Below are 16,393 nucleotides of genomic sequence, written 5' to 3' on the forward strand. Positions count from 1 at the left end.
TAATTTTCATATCTGTCAACACCTGCTTTCTTTGGGGTTGGAATTATTATATTCTTCTTGAAGTCTGAGGGTATTTTGCCTGTCTCATACATTTAGCTCAACAGATGGTAGAGTTTTGTCAGGACTGGCTCTCCCAAGGCCGTCAGCAGTTCTAATGGAATGTTGTCTACTCCCGGGGCCTTGTTTCGACTCAGGTCTTTCAGTGCTCTGTCATACTCTTCATGCAGTGTCATATCTCCCATTTCATCTTCATCTACTTCCTCTTCCATTTCCATAATATTGCCCTCAAGTACATCACCCTTGTATAGACCCTCTATATACTCCTTCCACCTTTCCGCTTTCCCTTCTTTGCTTAGAACTGGGTTTCCATCTTATCTCCAAAGGTCTCTTTAATTTTCCTGTAGGCAGTATCTATCTTACCCCTAGTGAGATAAGCCTCTACATCCTTACATTTGTCCTCTAGCCATGCCTGCTTAGCCATTTTGCACTTCCTGTCGATCTCATTTTTGAGACGTTTGTATACCTTTTTGCCTCCTTCATTTACTGCATTTTTGTATTTCCTCCTTTCATCAATTAAATTCCATATCTCTTCTGTTACCCAAGGATTTCTACTAGCCCTTGTCTTTTTACCTACTTGGTCCTCTGCTGCCTTCAGTACTTCATCCCTCAAAGCTACCCATTCTTCTTCTACTGTATTTCCTTCCCCCATCCTTTTCAATTGTTTCCTTGTGCTCTCCCTGAAACTCTGTACAACCTCTGGTTTAGTCAGCTTATCCAGGTCCCATCTCCTTAAATTGCCACCTTATTGCAGTTTCTTCAGTTTTAATCTACAGTTCATAACCAATAGATTGTGGTCAGAGTCCACATCCGCCCTTGGAAATGTCTTACAGTTTAAAACCTGGTTCCTAAATCTCTGTCTTACCATTACAGAATCTATCTGAAACCTGTCACTATCTCCAGGTTTCTACCATGTGTACAACCTTCTTTTATGATTCTTGAACCAAGTGTTAGCTATGATTAAGTTATACTCTGTGCAAAATTCTACAAGACGGCTTCCTCTTTCATTTCTTCCCCCCAATCCATATTCACCTATTACGTTTCCTTCTCTTCCTTTTCCCACTGTCGAGTTGCAGTCACCCATGACTATTAAATTTTCGTCTCCCTTCACTATCTGAATAATTTCTTTTATCTCATCATACATTTCTTCAATTTCTTCGTCATCTGCAGAGCTAGTTGGCATATAAACTTTTACTACTGTAGTAGGCCTGATGTTACAGGTGACAAATAAGAATCATGAAGTTACCACATGCTGGGTTAAAGCATACTGTGGAATATCTGGGAAAGAAAATGTAGAAGAGCTCACAAAATCAGCCCTCTATGACAGAGTGATGTCTTCACACCTTTCTCAGCTGCACGAACAGATACAACGCTACAAGGCACCCCTTGCAGTATCTGTTCACCATCACTAGGAATTTGCCAATGTGTACCACCATATGGCTCTGCTTGAGACTTCAGAATATATCGCCCTTTATATGCCTTTGCATTGGAAGACAAGTCCACTTCCAATTTTGTGATATGTAATGTATGAAATTGAACGTCCATACTTCTCTTTAATGTGTTAAATCTTGTATGTATGCTGACAGCTGTGAGGCCAGCTCAGATGCCAAAACAAATAAAAAATTATAACAGATTAAACTGTGGGTTTTTAGTGAAACACTGCATATATTGTTAACCAAACAAAACATTTTTTTCAGCCCTGTTTCACCAACTTTATTATTATTGTATGACTAGGTTTCAGTTTATAAGCCCACTTCATACAAGGGTCATTCAATAATATTGGGGGACAAACCAGAAGCCTTTACATATACGAGGATCAGAATAACAAAGTTACTGAGCCGACATAAAAATAACCATCCGCGAACAAGATTGGCTGTGCTTCCAATTTGTTCACAGTTGTTGCATTGCTTCTCGAGCACAACAGTCATGGCCAGAAACACAACTGTCATGATTTGTTTTTGTTATGTTGTTCTTTCTTTAGGGTGCTCAACATTGCAGTCAACCTTGCCCATAAACTGGCTGTAAGAGACAAATAGGGCTCGATCACAAAGCATGATGCCACCCTAAAATGCAAACTAAGGTCACATATGCTCCCTTCTACTCCTCCTAATATGAACACATTTGATACCTCTGAATGGTACAATGGAGGAAGTGAGTGAAGACAGACCATTACAAATATTGATATCAGATCTGACCAGCCACTAAGAGTCAAGCCCAGAGCTGAACACTGGCTGATCATGAAGATGATACATCTACATCTACACCTACATCTAAATCTATACTCTGCAAACAACACTGAGGTGCATGGCAGAGGTATGTCCCATTGTGCCAGTTATTATGGTCTCTACCAGTTACATCCACATATGGAGTGCAGGAAGAATGATTGTTTAAATGGCTCTGTGTGTGCAGTAATTGTTCTGATCTTATCTTCACAGTCCCTATGTAAGCGATAAGCAGGGGATTCCTGTATATTCCTAGAGTCATCATTTAAAGCCCATTCTTGAAACATTGTTAATATACTTTCTCAGGATAGTTTGTGTCTACCTTCAAGAGTCTTCCAGGTCAGTTCCTTCAGTATCTCTGTGACACTCTCCCACAGAATAAACAAACCATTCATGCTGCCCTTCTCTGTATATGTCTAGTATCCTCCGTTAGTCCCATCTGGTGTGGGTCCCACACACTTGAGCAATAGTCTATAACTGCTTGCATAAGTGATTTGCTTGTTTTTTTTTTCTTTTTTTGTTTTAGGGTGCAGAAACAACTGGGCCACACACGTCCAATTCAAAGCTATAGAACACAAAGACAGAGAGGAGTTAAAAATGATTAATGTAAGAGAAGACAGCTAAAAACAGAGATGTGGAGAAAGGGCTATGAAAGACACCGTACAGAAACGGAGGTCCAGAACTAAAATTTAAATGGCCTTCAACATATTGCTATGACAGATAAAAAGTAAAATGTGGTCAACAGCCCATGCATTGTTCACTAAAACGGCCGATAACTTAGACAGCAAACCCAGGTGGGAACGTATGTGGTTAAAAACGAGCATTCTGTCAGGAAATGGTGGACAGTTAAAACTTGTGTACAATGTGTACAACGTGGTGGGGAAGCGCCACTTAAGAAATGATTATGGCTAAAAAGGCAGTGCCCAATACGCAACCTAGTTAAAATTACTCTCTTGGAGGGTGGGTCGAGAAGAAAGGCTTCATAAGGTGAGGAGGAAAGGCTTAATAATCTGCAGTTTATTCCCACAAAGAGAGGACCAATGGCGATGCCAAAGTGACGCCACCTCCCGACAGACAGCAACAAAGAGATCACGAAAGGGAATACAGGAACTAGTGGTCTGAGGTACGAGGACTACAGCTGTGGCAGCTGCATCAGCAACCTCATTTCCTGGCAAACCGACGTGACCAGGAACCTATATAAACATCACAGTGGCACCAGTAAGAGTGAGCAAGTGACAGTTTTCCCGGACCTGGTGCACTAAGGGACAGGCAGTGTACAGCGCACATAGATTATGAAGGGCACGGAGTGAGTCTGAGCAGAGGATACAACTGAAAAGGCTGCGCCACCAGATGTACTGTGTGGACTGATAAGGGCAAAGAGCTCGGCTGTAAATACCGAGCAGTGTACCGGAAGCCGATATCGAAAGACACGGGTGGCAATAGCGAAGGCAATCCGAGAGCCGTCAGTGTACACAAAGGTACTATTGCGAAGTTCCGTGTGAAGGTCGTGAAACTGAAAGTGACAGGTCGAGGCAGGAGTAGTGTCCTTAGGAAGTGAATGAAGGCCAAGGTTAACACAGGTCGTTTCATGAGGCCAATGTGGTGAAGGGTTCACACCCACTGGGAAAGTTGCAGGTAGTGTGAATTTAAGCTACTGTAGCAAGTGCCAAAAGCAGACTCCAGGAGGTAACAGAGAAGAGGGATGCACCCCATACTGGTGATCAAAGGAATCGTCGAAGAAGGAGGCATAGGCTGGGTCGTTACACGTGGAATGCATACCTGCTGAGGGGAAAGTCACAGCAGTAGGACAGTGGCAGTTCAGCAACTTCAGCATACAGACTCTCAACCTGGCTAGTGTAAATGGCACCCGTGGCCATACGGATGCCACAGTGGTGGATAGTGTTGAGATGGCGTAAGAGGGATGGATGTGCAGATGCGTAGACGAAGCACCATTAGTCGAATTTCGAACGTACAAACGACCAGTACAACCAGAGGATGGTCGTCCGATTGGCACCCGGGAAGTACCATTGAGGACATGTAGGGCTTTAAGGAACTGCATACAGCGGGCTTCCAGGTAAGAAACCAGGGAGGACCAAGAGATTTTCCTATAGAGCACGAGCTTCAGGAATTTCGTACTTCAAGTGAATGGTAGGGCAACACCCCAGGATGTGAAGGTGGTGCGAGAAACCAATTGCGCCACCAGAAATTCGTACAGATGTTTTCGTCAGTGGGAAATGAAAGCCATTGTCAAAGCTCAGGGAGTAGAGATGATCAACAAATTGCTGAAGACGCCGCTCAGTGAGACAGGTCCGTGGAGAACTGCAATAGACGGCAAAATCGTCAACAAAAAGGGAGCCGGAGATGCGGCGGGATACAGGCCATTATAGGGTTAATGGCGACAGTGAAAAGGATGACGCTCAGGATGGAATCCCGAGACACACCATTGTCCAGGATAACGGTATCCGACAAGGCAGAACCCACAAGCACCTCTGAAACTAGGTATTTTAAAAATTCCTGAAGGAAATGGGGCAGGTGGCCACGGAAGCCCCACATGTAGATGGTACGGAGGATACCAGTTCTCCAGCTGGTGTCGTAGGCCTTCTCCAAATCAAAAAACGTGAACACAGTCCGAGATTTCTGCAGAAAACCATCTGTGACGTGGGTGGACATAGTGACGAGATGGTAAACTGCAGAACAGCGTGCTCGAAATCCACACTGTACAGTCGTTAGTAAATTTCGAGACTTGAGCCACCATACTTACTGGGCTTGAATCGTATGTTTCATGACCATGTGAACACAGCTGGTGAGAGAAATGGGGCAGTTGCTAGAAGGAAGGTGTTTGTCCTTACTGGGCTTAGGTACGGGTACAATGGCGGCTTCACACCAGCTTCTGAGAAACGTGCCCTCTGCTCAGATGAAGTTGTACCTATTACACAGAAAGTGGTTGCCTGCAAGAGAAAGGTGCTGAAACATCTAAATGTGGCAGTGGCTGGCCCTGGGGTGGAGGATCAGGAGGAACTGAGAGCACTCTCATAGCAAAGGCGGCATTGTAGCACTCACGATTCTGAGAACACGAGGGTATGACTCGAGCCTCCTCTGCTCATTTACGATGGAGGAAGGCAGGGTAATAGTGGGAAGAGCTCAAAATTTCCTAAAAATGGCCACCCAGGGTGATGGAGATAGCAATAGGGCCCACGATGACACTGTCTGCTACTGTCAGGCTGGAAATTGGGGTACGGACCTCGGTCCCACTGAACTGTCAGAGGCTGGCCCACGTGACAGAGGAACGAGTGGAACTGTTAAAAGAACTAGTGAATGAAATCCAGCTAGTGTTCTTGCCAACCCGAAGAACACAACGACACTGTGCACGCATGTGTTTATAACAAATGCAGTTTGCCATCGTAGGATGATTGTTAAAAATGCAGAGAGCATGTCTGCATGCACAAATTATGTTGTGGCATGCCTCAGTCCAGCAAGGGACTGGGACATGGTGTGGTAAAGAAAAAGTGCAAGGAATGGAATGTTCTGCAGCAGAAAGTACACATTTGTAAGATATTCCACCCGGTCATGAAAACTGGAGATATCTTGTTCTCCGAAGGTCGCCACAGAGGAGTAAAGCCACCGGTCAGGCTTAGTAAGCTGCCATTTGGGTGTGCACGCAGGTGGGGTAGGAGTCAGCAGACGGTTAGCACATGGAAAATGGATGCTCGAGTAGGTGTCAGAAAGAAAAGAGCACTCGAGGCGATGAGCAAGCTGGGCAGTGCAGAAGGAGAGGTCTAAAGGGGAATAGCTGTGCGAGGAGTCAGAAAGGTACGTGGGGGCTCCTGTGTTAAGGCAGAAGAGGTTAAGGTGGCTAAGCAGATCTGTCAGATCCGGGGAGAGCCCAAAAGGAGATGATGCATATTAAAGTCATCGAGTAGCAGAAATGGGTGAGGTATCTGTCCAATAAATTGAAGGAACTCTGTCCTGGTGACAGCGAATGTCAGAGAGACCTAAATGGTACAAAGGGAAAAAGTCAGGTGAGGAAGGAATAGGTGAACTGCAACAGCTTGAAGTCAGGGAGACTGGTCGACTCTGAACGTCGTCCCGTATGAGCAGTATGACACCCCAGTGAGATGGGATGCCGACCTCAGGGGGAAGGTCAAAACAGACCGGAAAGAAATGCGCAAGCTCAAAGTGGTCACGAAGATGCATTTTTAGTTCCTGAAGGGAACGTACCATTGGAGGAGAATCGTGACGAAGAAAAAATTAAGAGTTGTCATCTCGGCAGCAGCCGAGTGCCGAACTGCAAAGACTCACTGCTACAGGGCACAGAAGCAAGAGGATCCTACTCCGTGAGGTCCACAGAAGCAATGGCTTTCTCGTGCTGTCAGTCTGTGGAGTCCGACGCAGAAAAACAGTCGGTGGTGTGCACTGGCGAAACGGAGGCCGGCTGGGTGTAGGTATCTCGTGGTGACACCGTCGAAGGGGATCTTCGAGTCGGTGAAGGAACAGACCGTTTGCTTCTGTAGGACTTTTTCGAGTCTTTCCTGTTAGCAGCAGAAGACTCAGGTGTCGGTCGGCTGGAGAGACGGAGCAAGTCTTCATGGGAGTACTCCTTCTGTGCTTGCCAGCCTGACAGTTGTGTAGCTAGGGGCTTCGCCCCTTGAGGCGAGGGTTTGGTGGCTTTTTGCACAGCTGGTCAAGGGGACGGTGATGCTACCTGGGCGCTGGGCATTTCACAACCTCATAGATGAATTTGAAGCCTCATCTCTGCATGTCCACGTCCTTCGTGGAGCAAAATGTAGCAAGAACAGCACTGTTAGTGCGAGACGTTAGAACTCAGGGTTCACAACTAGCCAATAACTTGCAAGCGCACATTTTCCTTTACCGGATCTCCTGGACAGCCCGCTCATCGAGATACACAGGACAATCTCGAGAGAAGATGGCACGGCTGCCATTGCAGTTGATACAGTGGGTAGAAGGAGGTGAACAATTGCCCTCGTGTGCATCCCTACCACAGGTTAGACATTTGACCGAGTGTCGATAACATGTTCTAGTGTGACACTGGGAACAGTGCATTGCGTTCAGAATGTACAGTCAAACTGTGATAATTTCATACCCTGCTTTGATTTTGAAAGGAAGCACCACTCTATCAAAAGTGAGAAAAGAGTTGTCTGGCTACTAAGGAGGAATCGATCTTTCTCATCACCCGATGGACAGCAATGACAGCTACTGATAACAACTTAACACACAATTTACATAATGTGTTTGAATAACACACTGTGAATCCGTCTCCATCTATCGCGTATGTACTAATTTACTTACGTAACCGCTCGAAAGTAAGCTGAAAAAAAGTGACGTACATATGCCACTCTTTGGCCAAAAGAAAAACAGATAGTAAACATGGAGTTAGAAAAACAAATATACATGAATGGTAAAAACAGGAGATCTACAGAAGAAATGAAATGAAGGCGTTTGTGGAAGCCACTGATTTTACAAGCAAGTTCTACAGTGCACATAAACACAGACAAACAGTTTTACATTCGAACGAAGGAGCACACAGGAGAAAGCACTGATGGACATAGATTAAGAGTGACGATCTTTGGCACACTGAACACACTGGGTGCAGGGGAAGGGCAGGGGGTAGGAGGGGGGGGGGGGGGGGTGAAGAAGCCACTGTGAGAAGGGAAGTGTGAGGGTAGGGGAGAGGGTAGAGTCAGGTGTGGAAACCCAAGGGGGGGAGGGAGTGGAGGGGGAGAACTAGAAGAGGGGAGGGGGAGGGAGAAAGGTAGCTCTGGAGAAAAAGGGGAAGGCAGGAAAGGGAGGGGAGGGTTAAAGCTGATAGGAGGGGTATATGGAAGGAACGAGGACATCATCAGAAAGGGGGAGTTGGCGGAAGCCATCTTGGGCAAGAGTGTGGGGAATGTGAAGATGGAGAGCAGGTGCGATGCAAGATTATGGGCGCGGCAGCAGGATGGGGTGGGAGAAGATCGGAGAGACAAGTGGGTGGGGAGGATCGAACTTGTGGGAGCCGTATCTGGTCGAAGGAAAGGAGGAGGTGCGGGAAAGGGATCAAGTCGTAAAGGATCTGCACGGGGGATGGGAGGCAGATGTGGTAGATGAGGGGGAGTGCGTGGCGTTCAAGGATTTGAAACAGCCTAAAATTGGTGGGGGGGGGGGGAGATATCCAGGAAGGGTGGGCATAACAAAGGAGGGGGTGGATGAGGGACTTACAAGTGTGGAGGATTGTGGAGGGGTCCAGACCCCATGTTCGGCCAGAGAGGAGTTTCAGGAGGTGGAGACGCGTTTGTGCCTCAGCTTGGACTGTCCGGAGATGGGGGGGTTCAGAAAAGGCGGCGGTCGAGGGCGACGCCGATGTACTTGAGGGTGGGGTCAAAGGAAATGGGGTGGCCATAGATTGTAAGGTAGAAATCCCGGAGAAAGAAGGAAGGGGTAGTGTGGCATACGATGATTGCCTGGGTTTTGGAAGGACTGACATTGAGCAGCCACTGGTTGCACCAAGTGGTGAACACGCCAAGATGGCATTGGAGAAGGCATTGGGAGCGTTGAAGGGTGAGGGTAAGGGCAAGGAAGGTGATGTCATCGACATATTGGAGGAGGTGGATGGGGGGGTTGGGGTGACGGCATGTCCGCCATATACAGAAGGTAGAGAACAGGGAAGACGACGAAACCTTGGGGCACACTGGTGAAGGGGTAGAAGGTGCAGAATCGGTGTTGTGGATGGTAACATAAGAAGGGCGATGAGTAAGGAAGGAGGCGATGAGATGGACGTAATTAATACGAAGGGCGAAGGTTTGGAGCTTGAAGAGGAGACCGGAATGCCATACACAGTCATAGGCACATTCAAGATCGGGGGAGAAGAAGATGGCAGAGCGATGGGAACTGAATTGTTCGGAGAGGAGGTGAGGTGAGTGAGCTTCAGGAGAAGGTCATCGGCAGAGGAGGGGGGTCAGAAGCCACAATGGGTGGGGAGGAGGATGTGGTGCAGGTGGAGATGCTGGTGGATTCGTCGCATGAGGATGGATTCCAAGACCTTGCGGAAGACCGAGGTGACACTGATAGGACGGTAGGAGGAGACGTTAGAGGGTGGTTTGGTGGGATTGCAGAACATCAGGATCCGGGAGGTTTTCCACAGGTCAGGTTAGTAGCCGCAGGACAGGACCACATTATAGATGGTAGCCAGGATGGTGAGGAAGGAAATGCGAGCTTTGTGAAGATGATGGTAGGTGACATGGAAAAGACCGGGAGTGGTGTTGCATTTTGAGTGAAGCATGGCTATGATGTCTTGAGTGGTGATGGGGTTGTTAAGATCCATGTGTGGGATGTTGTCTTAGTATCGGAAGCTAGGAGCGAGTGGAGGGGCAGAGGTGTCAGTCCGATCACGGACGTCGGGGAAGAGGGAGTAATCGAATAGAGGATCATCGGGGATTGTAAGGAAATTGGAAAGGTAGGATGCAAAATGATTGGAGGTTGTTGGGAAAGCGTTGTTCATTATGAAGATGGAGATACTGTGGAGAGGGTTTAGATCCAGTAAGGCGGTGGAAGGCTGACCAGTACTTAAATGAGTTTATAGGTAGGGTAGCATTTAGGTAGGTGGAGGTCTGATGCCAATCCAGGCGTTTTTGGCCACAAGCAAATTCCAAATGTGTCTCTGGAGTTGCCAGTGGTGTCGGAGTGTATCCCAGTCCCGTGTATGGAGGAAGGATGGTAGAGACGACGGGATTCTTGCAGGAGGAGGATGGCATGTGGGGGTAAAGTGGGACAGTGTGGGTAAAGGGCGGTAGTGGGAATGTGAGCCTCAGTCAAGGTCTGCTGGAGAAAGGAGGCGGCATGAGTGATGTCATCAGGGTGGTGGTAGGTGACGGGGAAGCTTTCAACCCGGGTATTGAGGGTGTCCCCCCGGAAGGCATTCCAGTTGGCACGGGAGTAGTTGTGGACATACTTCGGGGCAGGGTCATTGCGAGGAGGTTACGTCCGTCTGACACAGTAAGGAGGATGGATAGATGGTCACTACCGATGGGGTCGAGGACGTCCACTGTAATGCGTCCAAGGAGGTTGGGGGAGGCCAGGGCTACATCGAGAGAGGTATGAGATTCAGGGTGGGTGTGCTGTGGAAGGGGGAGGAGATCACCTTGCAGGGAGGCAAGGAACCGATGCCACCGACAGAGCTGGGCGTGGGTCGAGTACGGATGTTGAGGCCGGTGGCAATCACGAAGGAGGAGAAGGTAGGGTCAATGAGGGAAATGAAGTCAAATGGGATGGGGGCTGCAGGACAGACATAGACGGTGGTGCAGGTAATGGTAAGGCTGGAGAAGAAGAGGGTAAGGATTAGGTGTTCAGTGGGGTTGGGTCGAACAGGGAAACTGGTGAAGAAAAGGAAGAATGGAACTAACAATACCACTTACCTTCATACATATACTGAAAGAGGAAGACGGAATTGTCCGAAATAAATCTCTCTCAGTACAGAAAAGGGTGAGTTCCTGGAGGATTAACACTGTGTGCCAGACAGGGACTCGAACCCAGAGCTTTTGCCTTTTGCTCCACCGACTGAGCTACCTGAGCACGACTCACGACCTGCCCTCACAGCTTTATTCCTGCCAGTACCTTATCTCCTACCTTCGAAACATGACAGAAGTTCTGCATACCTTGGGCATTAGCACTCCTGGGAGAAGGGATATTGCAGAGGAATAGCTCAGGCACAAGCAAGGAGAGTGATGGAAATGAGATCTGCCCCACTCATGGGTGTGTCCCTGTTCGAGTTCAGTGCAAGCACAACTTCTCACAGGAAAGGTTTCCTGGCATCTGCAGCCATACTGTTCATCACAAATGGAAAAAGTGCATATACTTCAGCACACACATTTAGTGCAGTCAGTTTCAAAACACTGTAATATATTTTTAATTTCAAAATTACAAATAGAAAAAACACAAATTAACAAGTAAAGAATTTCTGATGTTCATTAGTAATCTACATCTACGTCTCCATCCACATTCCGCAAACCACTGTAAGGTGCACCAAAGGGGTACATAATATTGTGCCAGTTATTAGGGTTTCTTCCTGTTCCATTCACATATGGAGTGCAGGGAGAATAATCCATTCAATGCCTCTGAGCATCCAGTGATTATTCTAATCTTATCTTCACGATTCCTATGTGAGTGATACATAGGGAGTTGCTGTGTAATCCTTGAGACATCATTTAAAGCCAGTTTTGAAAGTCTGTTAATAGACTTTCTCGGGATAGTTTAAGTCTATCTTCAAGAGCCTTCAAGTTCAGTTCCTACAGTATCTCCGTGATATTCTCCCATGGATTAAACAAACCTGTGGCCATCCGTGCTGCCCTTCTCTGTCTACGTTCAGTATACCCTGTTAGTCCTATTTGGAATAGATCCCACACACTTGAGCAATAATCTAGAACCAGTCACATGAGTGATCTTTTAAGCAATCTCCTTTGGAGACTGATTGCATTTCCCAGTATTCTACCAATAAACCAAAGTCTCCCACCTGCTATGCCTACAACTGAGCATATGTGATCATTGCACTTCATATCCCTACAAAGTGTTACACCCAGGTGTTTGTACCAGTTGGCTGATTCCAACGGAGACTCATTGATATTACAGTTCTTTTACTTTGTGAAGTGCACAATTTTAAATTTTTGAGCATAAAAGAAAATTGCCAAATCTTTGCACCACTTTGAAACCTTAGCAAGATCTGACTAAACATCTGTGCAGCTTCTTTCAGACAATACTTCATTACACATAACTGCATCCTCTGCAAAAAATCTGAGGTTACAAATAATATCATCTGGGTGGTCATTATTATACAATGTGAACAGCAAGTCGTCCTAACACACATACCTGTGGCACTCCTGAATTTACTTCTACATCTGATGATGACTCTCCCTGCCAAAAGCCCTCAATCCAGTCACACATGTCACTTGATACCTCATATGATTGTACTTTTAACAAAAGTGTAGGTTCAATATTGAGTCAAAACTTTTTGGAAATCAAGAAACACTTCATCTACCTGGTTGCCTTGATCTAATGCTTTCAGTACATCACGTCAGAAAAGTGTGAACTGGGTTTTACGTGGTCAACGTTCTCAAAATCCATCATGGCTGGCATTGAGGAGACCATTCTGTTCAGATGCCTCATTAGCTTTGAGCCCAGAATATGTTCTAAGATTCTACACAAATTGATGTCAAGGACATTCGACAGTAGTTTTGTGGATCACTTCTACTACCCTTTTTGTAGGCAGGTGTGATCTGTGTTTTTTTTTCAAAAACTGTGCAGTTTTTTATTAAAAGGACCAATGACAAATTATAGTTAGAAAAGGAGCTTACACAGCACAGATTCAGTATAGAATATGACAGGAATTCCATTGGGTCCTGGAGCTTTGATCAATTTTAACAATTTCAGCTATTTCTCAACACCACTGACACTAGCACTTATTTCATCACCTTTCCAGTGGTATGAGGATTAAACTGGGGAAATTCCCCTAGGTATCCTTTGTCAATGAACATTTGAAAATGGAGTTAACCATTTCAGCTTTTGTTTTGCTGCCCTCAATTTCAGTTTCTGTCTCATTCACTATTGAATGGACACTAACTTTGGTGCCACTAACACCATTTACGTTTGTCCAGATTCTTTTGGGTTCTGTGAAAGATCATTTGACAATATTCTGCTACAGTAAACACTGAAAGCAACATGTAACATCCGTTACATTATCAAAAGAAGTCAAACACAAAAAAGCCTTTATTGCTATCTCAACTGTGTTACCACATCAATCACCATTTCTTCAATATGTCCGTAAAGTTTTCACCCCAGAATAAGAGCTGTTCCAAAAAGAGGAATTTCTGGAGATGTATTGAAGATGAATATGCTAAATGACAGTTAAGAACTATTCTCCACGTCTAAGGAGGAATGAAAGGAATTTCTCCTTCAATGATTCAGAGCTTTGTCAAAAGCCACCCCTGAAAATTATTCACTGCAGTTTTAAAGATTACTCACTGATGATCTAATGTGAAAAATTACTTGTGTAAATACTCCATTCTGAAGTCATCCTTTAAATATGGGCTGTACAGAAGTACATTCCTCAAGTATTTAAAGCAAAAAGCTGTAATTACTCACCCAAAAGCCCATTCTGTCCAAGCAATTTACATGAGCTGCACAGAGATATTCTCCTACTCAACTTTCGGTCACCACACAAGAATCAAATCAATGTTTGAGATATCCGCATTGGATGTCAATGAAATGGTGGAAATTTGTGGCACCTGTTACAGTTCCAGTATTTTCAAACAATATGCATAAAATTAAAGACAATGTTTAAAACAAACAATGGAAAATCCAGGATGGAATAATGACAATATTTTGAAAAGGACAGACTGCTACTAACCATACAGTGGAAATGATGGATCACACACAGGCACAACAAAAATACTTTCAGAAAGTAAGCTTTTGGCCAAAAAGACCTTCATAATGATTCCATAATTTGAGGTTCAACAGCTGTAAAGTATTTCATACAATAGATTTTAACCATCAGCTGTTTATTAGGTAAAACCCTGTAATGTCTGTCTATTTGACATGAGATATGATTGTCAATGTACTAAGACAACTTATGTCAGGTGTTTGTATAATTTCACTTGATAATTTTTATATTGCTTAACTTCAAATGGATATGGGATGCTTTTACTAGTCTGTTGTACCCTACAACCTGGATGATGGATAATAACTGAAAGTGATAGATGACTAATGGGACAAATAAACAGCTGGTGGTTCAAATGCATTTTAGTAGAAAAAGACCTTTGTCAGAATAAGTCAACACATGTTTGATTCTTTTCCTTGTGCCAGTCTGTGACTCAACATCTTCGCTATAGGGTCAGTATCAACCTATTCTTTTCATAAAACTTTTTTGAAGACAATGTTTGTAATACGAAATCACAAGCAGAAAAATACACAGTCAAGTGACAAAGGTACTTTGTTTTTGATTGCCTTCACATTCCATTCATACTACACTGCACCTTTTCATTTGTCCTAGGGTCCTGACCGACATTCCTTCCTTATTCTTGACCAGGTCTTTTCCCTTCACTCCCTTTTCCTATCCAAAGTTCTGTGCACTGAAAAGACTAAATGAGCAGTACACAATTATTTTTGTTACTAACCTCATTTGATCCAAATATGTACAAATGTAACAGAACTGAATGTCAGGAATAACTGATTGAGGTATTGCATTTGTCAAGACACGAACCTCAAATTCAGGAGGCTGGAGGCTTGTGCACTCTCATTCATCCTAACTTATGTTTTCTTATATCACTTATTGCCAAAGTATTTGTATTTATTTATTGGTTCCATAATGATATGGTATGTCGTTTCCACATATAATATAAGATCCATCAGGTTTGAGGCAATAAATACAATTTATACATACCACCACTATGAATTTTAAATAGATCTTACAGGCCAATAAATGTTGCATATTGGTACCACAATTAGAAAACAAACAAGATTATTGAAAGCAATAAGTATAGTTAAAATATGTGAACAATTACAATAATTTTAATGGCATTGCAGAAACTCAAACAGAATATCAGTAGTGGCCAAAGGAGAATTGTTCCTGTTTGACTTCAAACATGTATAAATTTGATATCTGTTTTAAGTGTGATGGTATATTATACAGCATAATGTTCATATCATATACTCCTCCCCCTACAAATGTTTGTACTTTTGTGTCAATGTGTTCTACCTAATATCATAAAGGTGCAAAGTAAAGTTATGCTTGAAGATGCTTACTTATTTTAAAGCACTTCCTTTTGTAAATATCTGGCTTCATAGATGTGTAAAAGAGGCAGGGGTATTAAACTGAGAGTTTTTAATATTGGTTTAAGGGAATCTCTATATTTGGTTTGTTTTATTTTTCTAACAATTTTTGTATGTGGGTTAAAAGTTTTTCTGCCAATTACGGACTTCCCACAATAGATAATCAGTCGTGGTCAGATACCGCAATGGTACACTGCTCGGGCACATGGGTTGTATTGCATGAGGATTCTTACAGTGGTTGTGAATGTATTTTAATTTTCATTTAGATTATTCAGGTGCATCTGCTCCATGCATTAGAGTTTTTTTACCGTCTATTTACTAACTCTCTCAACTTTTGCAATATTATTCTTTAAAGTTAGTTTACAGAGAAATTCTAAGAATATTACCGCTTCAACCTGAGCACGTGATAACAATATGACATATGACTGTTAACAATACTATGAACATAACATAAAGGAAATTCATAAACTATGGTAAACCTGTATCTGTGTGGGGGATACGATGTATATTCTCCTGAAGACAAACCCAGAATCTTGACCCAAGTGCCACCTTAAAAGTAGAAAAAACATATTTCTGTTTAATTAAGGTAACAAATGTAATTCAGAACAGAACCAAAGATTAACTTCCATATCATATCCCACAAACTAATGTATGATTTCTGGATGAAACATTCGTAAAAGGTGATAGTAATTACAGAATGCATTAGGTTCTATAATGAACAGTAGTTTTATTTAATAGTCTATCATAGGATGGAACAGAAACTCAGAAACATCACAATGAGTGACTACCTCTGCTGTACGGTGCACTGAAAATCTCAGTTTCTACTGTCCAGGATATAGGTTTGATATCTTTCATTACAAAATACGCTGATATGCATTCCACAGAGCGAAATACAGTGACATGCTATAGATGAATGCTGTGTGAAGAGGTATAGCACTGCACTTTGGTACACTTAAGTGCAAGTAACATATCTTACATTTCCTCAAACATATTTTTTTATATGTACCAAACTCTTCAGACAGATGTGTGCTGCTGCAAACTGACCGTTTTTTCTAAAATATTTTATATCCTATTTCAAACAGTTGCGATGAGGGGGAAGGGGGGGGGGAGGGCAATCACTATCAACTTTTTCCCTCATACGGAAGTATCCTAGATCCGATACTGGACATCCCCGCCCCAACCCCCCGCATTAACTACTCCACCATAACAACCCCTTCCCTATCAACCTTTGTAAAGTTAACCATTTTGCTTTCCAGCTCTCCAAAGACTTTTCCATACCACATGACCCTCACTTTGATTAC

This window comes from Schistocerca americana, chromosome 11, assembly GCF_021461395.2.
Source record: "Schistocerca americana isolate TAMUIC-IGC-003095 chromosome 11, iqSchAmer2.1, whole genome shotgun sequence".
NCBI lineage: Eukaryota > Metazoa > Arthropoda > Insecta > Orthoptera > Acrididae > Schistocerca > Schistocerca americana.